This window comes from Malurus melanocephalus, unplaced genomic scaffold (genome assembly GCF_030028575.1).
Source record: "Malurus melanocephalus ecotype Western Australia unplaced genomic scaffold, MMel_1.1 scaffold_411, whole genome shotgun sequence".
NCBI classification, from domain to species: domain Eukaryota; kingdom Metazoa; phylum Chordata; class Aves; order Passeriformes; family Maluridae; genus Malurus; species Malurus melanocephalus.
Genome location: NW_026623643.1, coordinates 81276 through 89873, shown reverse-complemented (window position 1 = coordinate 89873; position 8598 = coordinate 81276).

Here is an 8598-nt window from a genome sequence, read left to right as displayed (position 1 = left end):
GGATTCGGTACCGGGGAGAAGGATTCGGTACCGAGGTGAGGGATTCGGTACCGGGGAGAAGGATTCGGTACCGGGGAGAAGGATTCGGTACCGGGGAGAAGGATTCGGTACCGGGGTGAGGGATTCGTTACCGGGGAGAGGGATTCGGTACCGGGGAGAGGGATTCGGTACCGGGGAGAGGGATTCGGCACCGGGGTGAGGGATTCGGTACCGGGGAGAGAGGGATTCGGTACCGGGGAGCGGTATTCAGTACCGGGGAGAAGGATTCGGTACCGGGGAGAAAGATTCAGTACCGGGGAGAAGGATTCGGTACCGGGGAGAAGGATTCGGTACCGAGGTGAGGGATTCGGTACCGGGGAGAGGGATTCGGTACCGGGAGAGAGGGATTCGGTACCGGGAGCGCAGCCCCAGACCGTGCGGCCCCCCCCGTGCTGTTCCGCCATCGGCCGCTAGAGGGAGCCCCGGGCCGGGCTGGGGGATACCCGGGATACCGAGGGATGCTCCGGGGAACCGGGGGGTGTTCGGGGAACCGGGGGATGCTCTGGAGGGACCGGGGGTGTTCGGGGAACCGGGGGATGCTCCGGAGGGACCGGGGGGTGTTCGGGGAACCGGGGGATGCTCGGGGAACCGGGGGATGCTCTGGAGGGACCGGGGGTGTTCGGGGAACCGGGGGATGCTCGGGGAACCGGAGCATCGTTGGGGAACCGGGGGATGCTCCGGAGGGACCGGGGGTGTTCGGGCAGCCGGGGCACTTCCGGGGGACCGGGGGATGATCCTGAGGGACCGGGGCACGTTCACAGAACGTGGGGATATTCGGGGAACCGGGGGATGCTCCAGACGGACCGGGGCATGTTTGGGGAACCGAGATATGATCTGGAAGGACCAGAGGATATTCGGGGAGCCAGATGCTCCGGCCAGTACAGGGCACTGCAGCGCTCGCCCTGGCTGCTCCACGCGTGTCCCTCCCCCGCGGGATCCTGCCACGCGTGTCGGTGCTGGCCCGGGGACCACCCCCGCCGGTAAGCAGCGCGGATGCTCGGCAGGTCGCCGGTGGCTCCGCGGGTGTCGGGGAGCTGCAGCAGGGCAAGGACACGTACAGGGCACCAGAGCCCTGCTCCTGCCTGACTCTGGTAACAGAGGGTCCCGCGGTGTCAGGAACACACAGCCCGCTTTCAGGTGGAGATGGCCCCGGGGAAACCACGAAACCAAAGTCCTRTTCATCAGAAACTGGGTAATGAGGCCATCTGAGTTATTTGTAGCTCCTTGTGGGCTGGGATGGCCTCTCCTCCCGCTCCCCAGGCAAGATCCCTCCCGCAGGGACCCCAGATCGTTTTGCTCGGCTCAAATTGCCCTGATTTGTGCTTGGAGAATTCAGGTTGTGAGTTAGCCCAGTGGGTGCCCACAGCGCTGGGTGGTGCAAGCCCTGGTGCATCTGCCTGTCCACTTGGGTGCCCCAACCCAAAATTTCCATAACAAAACTCGCCCCTTTTTGAGGGGATGCGGGGCCAGGATGGCATCGTGAGTCGCTGTGGCTTTGGAAAAAGGGTCTGTACCCAGCCCCTGCTTGTTGTTCCCTCCGTGTCCCTGCTYTAACGTCAGCCCCATCTGACTTCTCCTTCCCAGGGGCTCGGTCACCTTGGGCCTGGCGGCAGGGAGCAGCCGAGCTGCAGCGATCGGTGCTGCGACCTTGCTCGGTGTCCTTCAGGGCTGGCATCCTCCTGAGCCTGCATCCTCCTGAGCCAGCATCCTTCGGGACTGGCATCCTGCAGAGCTGGCCTCCCGTGGCCAAAGCCCCAGGCTGGAAGGAGTCTGTGGCTCAAAGCACCTTTGCTTACCTCAGCTCCCCAAAGCACTTACGCTCCGGCCATCGCGACTCGCTGCCTGTAAGCAGAGACGGGCACCATTAGCCCCGCAGCAAACAGCTGCTGCAGCAAGTTCTGCTGGCAGAAACATCGKGAAGGGGTTCGCCCCTGCCCCACGGGCTGCCAGGATGGGCACAGCCCCAGGAACACCCGTGTCCTCCTGCCCCGGCACCCCCCGTGTGCTCAGAGTCGGGGCGATGCAGCGATTTCTTTTTCACAGCTCGTTTCTTTTGTCACCGGCGCGTCAAAAAAGCGCCGATTTCCCTCTCCAGGCACCAGCTGGAAAAACTCCGGCTCCTCCACCTGGCAGCGCCTCAGGTCAGCCCTTTCCCCAGGCTGGTGTTTAGTGGGRCTTAGTGCTCAGCCTGTTTGACTTATCGGGAAGGAGCCTGCGATGTGACTTGATTACAGCACGCAAGAGTCTTCCCGGGGAGAAAACTGCTGGGTATTAAAGGGCTCTTTAACTCGGCAGAGAGAGGAATAATGAGAACTGAGGCTGAAAGATAAAGTCAGGCAAATTGAAATTTGAAATCCAGGGCAGGTCTGCAGCAAGGAAGGCACAGAGCAGCTGAAGCAGGACCCCCGGGCTCCTTTATCAAAGAGGTGCCTGGGGCTGGGGGCCCTGCCCTGGAGGTTGTTCCATCCTGCTTTAGTGGCTCTGGCTCAGACAGCAGCAGGATGAGCAGCAGGAGTCTGGTGACATCCTGRGCGAGGGGGATGGGGACTGAATTTTGCTTCCCAGGCACATCTGACAATCTGGCTATTGCACAGTATCTCTTCCAGAGCCCAGGAGCACGTCAGACCCCGMGCTGACCTTTCCCGGGACAGCTGGAGCTTCCCTCTCCGTGCTGGGGGWAATTCCAGCCTGGAAAGAGTGCTTGTAGTGGAGGAATCCGATCCTGAAAACCAGAAGCCCTCTCCCCACTTTGTTCCTGTATCCCCTCTGCTCTGCGAAGGGTCTGGGGGTGTCCCTGTCCCTGTCCCTGTCCCGCCCCGCCACCGCGGCCGCGTGGCGAGCGATGATTCCCGCCGGGAGTTAATCCCGACTGTTCGCATGTCAGGATGCTGCTGGATTAAACAAGGGGATTAGCATCAAACAATTTCCCTTGCGCCCCGAGCGGGAGGCAGGAAATATAATCACTGTAAGGTTTTATTCCGCTTAGGTTAAAACAGCTCCCCGGCATGCGGCGGGGCGATGCCATCCGAGCCGGTGGAGCGGCGGGGAGCGTGCCCGGGGCACTGCGGGAGCGCTGGGATGAGGATGAGGATGAGGATGAGGATGAGGATGAGGATGAGGATGAGGATGAGGATGAGGATGAGGATGAAGATGAGGATGAGGATGCCAAAATCACGGCTTGCTCATCCCAAGGCAATCAGGAAGGTGACCCTGCTGGGTGGCACTCGGGTACCCACTGAAGCCTGTGCCCGGTGTGGAGCCATCGGGGTTTGGGGAAGGGGCTGCAGCCGCTCGTTGGGTGCCCTCCTCCACAAACCCAGGGTTGGGGAGACTCCAGCCCCTCACAGCCACCGAGCCCCCTGGCACAGTCCTTCTGGCTGCTTCTGCCAGCCTGGGCTCAGCTGTGGATGGCAGAGGATGGAACAGCCTGGYGGATGTAAAGGAAAATCTGTTTTCCCAACAGCTCCTGGCTTCCCGAGCCAGGGGACGCCAATCCCATCCGATGGCCGCGGYGCTGCAGGCTGCCAGCTTTCATCCCAAGCTTCCTGCCCACCTGTGATCCCAGGGTCGCCTATCAACACCGTGGCACAGCCACTTAAAAAAAGTAAAACAAACCCCGAAACCCGGGGTTTCGAGGAAAAAAGCTCATGCAGCACCGGCTGGGGCAGGACAGTTCACTGCCTGGCAAAGAAACTGGACATGTCTTCGGACCCAAGCTCTGTGGGAGCAGCTGGACTCACATCCCTGCTGGCCCAGATCTTTCAGTCCCTGGAGGTTTCTTGGCTGCTTTCCTCTGAGGAGCATTCCCAGGGCAGCCAAGTCCCTGGTCAGCCCAGAACGGGACCATCACACGTGCCCACCTTGTTTTTCTAGGAAAGGGCTAAAAATACCATCCCAGGGGCTGTGTGGAAAGGGCCAGGCAGATCCTCAGCTACTGGGACTCGAGTGATTTACAMCCCGGAGCCTGTGAGTGATCCCAGTGCCAGTGCAGGGGCAGGGGCAGGGACAGTCCCTGGGCCAGGGCACGTCTCTGTGGGGCAGAAGAGCAGAAGGGCTGTGTGTCCCCCCTTCCTCAGYGCTGCTGGGGTGTCCTCTCTCCTTCCTGCCGTTTTTAGGTGACTCTCTTTGGGCTGGCCATCGGCAGGATGTGGCACAGAGGGGACACAGCACAGTGGGGACAGCTGGCAGGTGCTGGGGACTGTGGGGACCCCCGGCACAAGCTGCAATATCCGAAAACTCCCAAGCAAAATTTCACGCACTAAATCTTAGGGCTGCAATTCTGCTGAGACCCGGCTTTATAATTGGATCTGTCAGAAACCCGTCACACTTAATGTGCAGCTGCCAGCGTGCATGCGACTCCTCAGCGACTGCGCTGGCTCTGCTGGGCGCYGGGAAATCTGCTGCTGGGATTTTCCAGCTTGAGGAAAGGTCCAGTTCATACTGCAACGCTGGGAGCAGGGCAGGGTTAACCTGAGGTGCCTCAGTTTCCCTCTGTGCCAGGGAATGCTGTGGGATGGGGATGATGCTGGTGAGGAATGGGAACCCAATGTGTGTGTGCTCCTCACCTGAGTAATCAAACCCGTGGTGCAGYGTTTGATTAAAGGCCACAAAACATATTATCTTTGATTCTTCCACTTTATTTTTGTTGCCTTCATTCGTCCCTTGGAGATGAGGGTTGCTCCGGTACTTATTAGTCACAAAGCCCCAACCTCGCGCTGYGTTCCTGCTATCTGAGAAATGAATTATTAATGGTGCATTAAACAGAGACTGGAAAGGGGCCCTGGGACACTGATAATCAGGAGCTAATTGAGGAAGAAATGAGATACTGCTCCCGTTGCAGAATGAGGGCTGTGCAGCACTGCGATACCAAAGGTGACCCTGCTAAAATTCCCGGGGCCAACTGCACTCGGCTCTGCCTGCTCAGCCCTCGCTGGTGGGTCATGTGTGCACCTGGCTGGGATGTGCTCCCTGGCTGGGATGTTCTCCCTGCCTGGGATGTTCTCTGTGACAGGAATGTTCTCTCTGACAGGGATGTTTTCCTTGTCTGGGATGTTCTCCCTGCCTGGGATGCTCTCCCTGCCTGGGATGTTCTCCCTGGCCAGGATGTTCTCCCTGCCTGGGATGTTCTTCCTGGCTGGGATTTCTCTGTGACAGGGATGTTTTCCTTGGCTGGAATGTTTTTCCTAGTTGGGATGTTCTCTGTCACAGGGATGTTCTCCCTGCCTGGGATGTTCTCTGTCACAGGGATGTTTTCCTTGGCTGGGATTTTCTCCCTGGCCAGGATGTTCTCCCTGCCTGGGATGCTCTCCTTGGCTGGGATGTTCTCCGTGACAGGGATGTTCTCCCTGGCTGGGATGTTCTCCCTGGCCAGGATGTTCTCCCTAGCTGGGATTCTCTCCCTGCCTGGGATGTTCTCCCTGACAGGGATGTTCTCCCTGCCTGGGATGTTCTCCTTAGCTGGGATGTTCTCCCTGGCTGGGATGTTCTCTCTGACAGGGATGTTCTTCCTGACAGGGATGCTCTATCTCACTCATCAGAAAGAAATCAGACAAAAGCATTCATGGCCCTGGAAAACTGCTGCATCCCAGATTTTGGTGGCATGAAGCAGGTGCTGGGGCTGGCCAGGTGTGTCAGCACAGGGACATCCCTGTGTCCTTAGGGATGATGTCCCACCTCAGTGGTGGCTGCTCGGGATGCTGGACCCTGCCTAGACCTTGACTGGGCTCCCGGGGCCGAGCAATTTCAATCAGTTTTATTTATCCTCCCTTCCTGTTTTTCCACACAACTTTCACCTGGGGCCTGTCAGATTTCTCCTCTTCCCCTCTGGCTGCATTAAAGGCTCACCCCAGCCCCAGCACCACTCCCCTCAGGGGTCCCATGGACACAGGGTCTTGAGGGCTGGAGAAAGATGGGACAATGTGGAATTGTCACTGTCACCGGCCTCCCTGGCCATGGGCAGTGGGTGCTGCTGCTCTGACAATGCCCCCAGAGTGTCCCCTCCCCAAACACCCGTGGTGGGTCAGGTTTAGGACCTGCCTGTCCCACTCCCCTCTGTCTCTGGTGGGTTCAGCACTGCTCCCCCCGAGCTCCCAGCTCCAGCTCTGCTCCGACGTCACGCTGAGGCAGTCGCAGTTCACCCAGACTCCTTGCATAAATATTTATGCACTGATGCAACGCTTTTCTAAATATAAAGCTTTATCTGAAATTTCATTTAAACATTAAGTGTAGATAATTTATTTATAATTAATGTAGACATCAAGCCCCATCTCTGGAATGCCTGTGAGCTTTCATTTATAATTGGGAGGTAAGTCAGGAGCTAGAGGCTGGGCTCTTATCAGTTTCATTTTAATTTTCCTGCTACAGCAAATGAAGCTGGTTCAATTCATCTCTCATTAGGAGGAAGCACAAAACTCCCCTAAAATAAAACAGTTTTATGGGGAACAGGTAATAAACCYTTCCTTGTTCCTCTTCTGGCCTTTGATAAAGTTACTGGGGCTCACAGATGCCTTCAAAGTGTTGCTCTTCCTTAAAAATAAGTCCATTAAAAATTWAAACCACTTTCCTATATAATAAAATTTACTCCCTGCAATTATGCAGAGGGAGCAGTTTATCGGCCTTCCGTAGATTTTAATTAAAAGTTACAATAGGAAGGAAATAACAACGGCCATAAAATAACAGCAGCCTCTCCCCTAACAATGAGTTATTGGTGCCTCTGTCACTCAGCCCTCTGGAAATGATGCCCAAAGCTGGTGAGAGGTTCTGGGGTCAGCAGGTTCCAGGAGTCAGTATTGGGGATCCCTCAATCACCCCCACAGCAGGAAGGGACTTCCTGCACCCATGAGTGCCCAAATGAGGTCACAGCAACAAAAAAAAAACCAAACTCTGASCTGTTTGTTCTCTTATTTCTAGAGAGAAACAGAGAATGGAGCTGTCCTGCCTGTGGTGCCCATGGGCTGGGGGAGCTGATTTTGGGGTTGTGCAGATTTTGGGGTGCAAAGAACAGCCCAGCTCTGTCGGGCTGTGGGGGTACAGCTGAATCCCCCCATTTAAAGCCCGTGGGTCCCTGCTGGGCTGGAGACTGRGTTCATCCAGCATCCCTGAGCCTTTCCCTGGGTGTTCTGGCACAGTGGGGCTGTGGAAGCTGTGCCTGGCCCAGATATTTTACAGAGCTCGTGGAGGGACCATCAAAGGCAGCTCCACGCTCASGCTAAAAATAGCAGGTGCCTCCGTCACCTGCAAACACCTGCTCGTGTGGAAAGGGCTGTATCCATGGAAAAACTTAGTCCATGTGCAAAACAGCTCTTCCAGAGTGCAAACCTTTGCTTTTGAGGACACCTCAGGCTCGCCTGAATTCAAACACAGGTGTTTGTGGGGCCAGTGGCACTCACCTACACCGATTTTGGGGCTGATCTCCACAGCTGGGCCAGAGCTGGGTCACTGCTGGTGGAGCTGATGATGAAGAGGTGAGAGCCAAAATGCTGCCACTGCTGGGGCTGGTGCAGCTGCACTCACCCCATGTCAGATTTTTGCTCTCCTCAAGTCTGGAGCTGCTGCTGTGCCACGTCCCAGCATCCCATAACCCATGTCAGCAGCGTGCCATGGGAACCAAGGTGAATTGAACCACCTGGAGCCCAGCTGGGCCCTCTCACCCTGTGCAGGCTCACTCAGCTCTCACGGGCTGGTGCTGCCCAGAAATGCTGGTTTTTTTACCCAGTTACGGCTGCCGCTGTCCTCATCACCTTCCCCCCATGCTGGCTGTGAAGGTGCTAAACCCTCCCTGATCTGGCTCTGAAACCTTTATGAAATCTTTATGGGCTTTTGAAAAGATTTTAATTCCCTGACAGTGCTGCTTTCACTGGGGAAAAAAAAATAAAAAAAAGAAAAATTATGACTCAATGAGCAATTACAGCTCAACAGCTGCTGAACGGCCACRGCAGCTGCCGGAGCAGCTTGGCACGGCTTGGTTGGTGCTGAGGAGCCACAGAGCCTTCCTGGAAGGTGATGATGAGCCTGAACCACCCCACAGCGACCTTCCGTGGCTGTGGGACCCTGGCTCGTCCCCTGAGACAGCCCCTTCCCTGCCCATCCTGTATTTTATACCCATTCCGTACCCAGAGTCCCTGCCATGCAGAGCCAAAGAAGGAGACAGACAGCTCTCACTGCACCTGGAGAGCTGGCACTGCAGCCAGCTGGTGTTGTGGGAGCCCAGTGGGTGCTCTGTCCCCATGGAACCCGTGGTTTCATGTTTGGGATTGGCAATGTCTCAATAGCATCATGTCCGGGACGGCGTGTCACCCCTGCCCATCACCTGTCACATGGGCAAGGTGCCACCACAGCGTCCCTGGGCAGTGCCAGCTCCTCCCTGTGTGGGGGGATGTCAGAGCTGCCAGAAGATGTAAAACCTTGGGGTAACTGCAAAACTCCCCGTTTACTGAAAGCAGAGCTGCTGAGCTCCAGAAACACCAAGAAAGGGGACGCATTGCCCTGACAGCGCCCATTCCCTCTTAGTTCCCTCCCTCCCTGCCTGATCCTGCTCCCCTGTAGGCTCATTTCTGCATC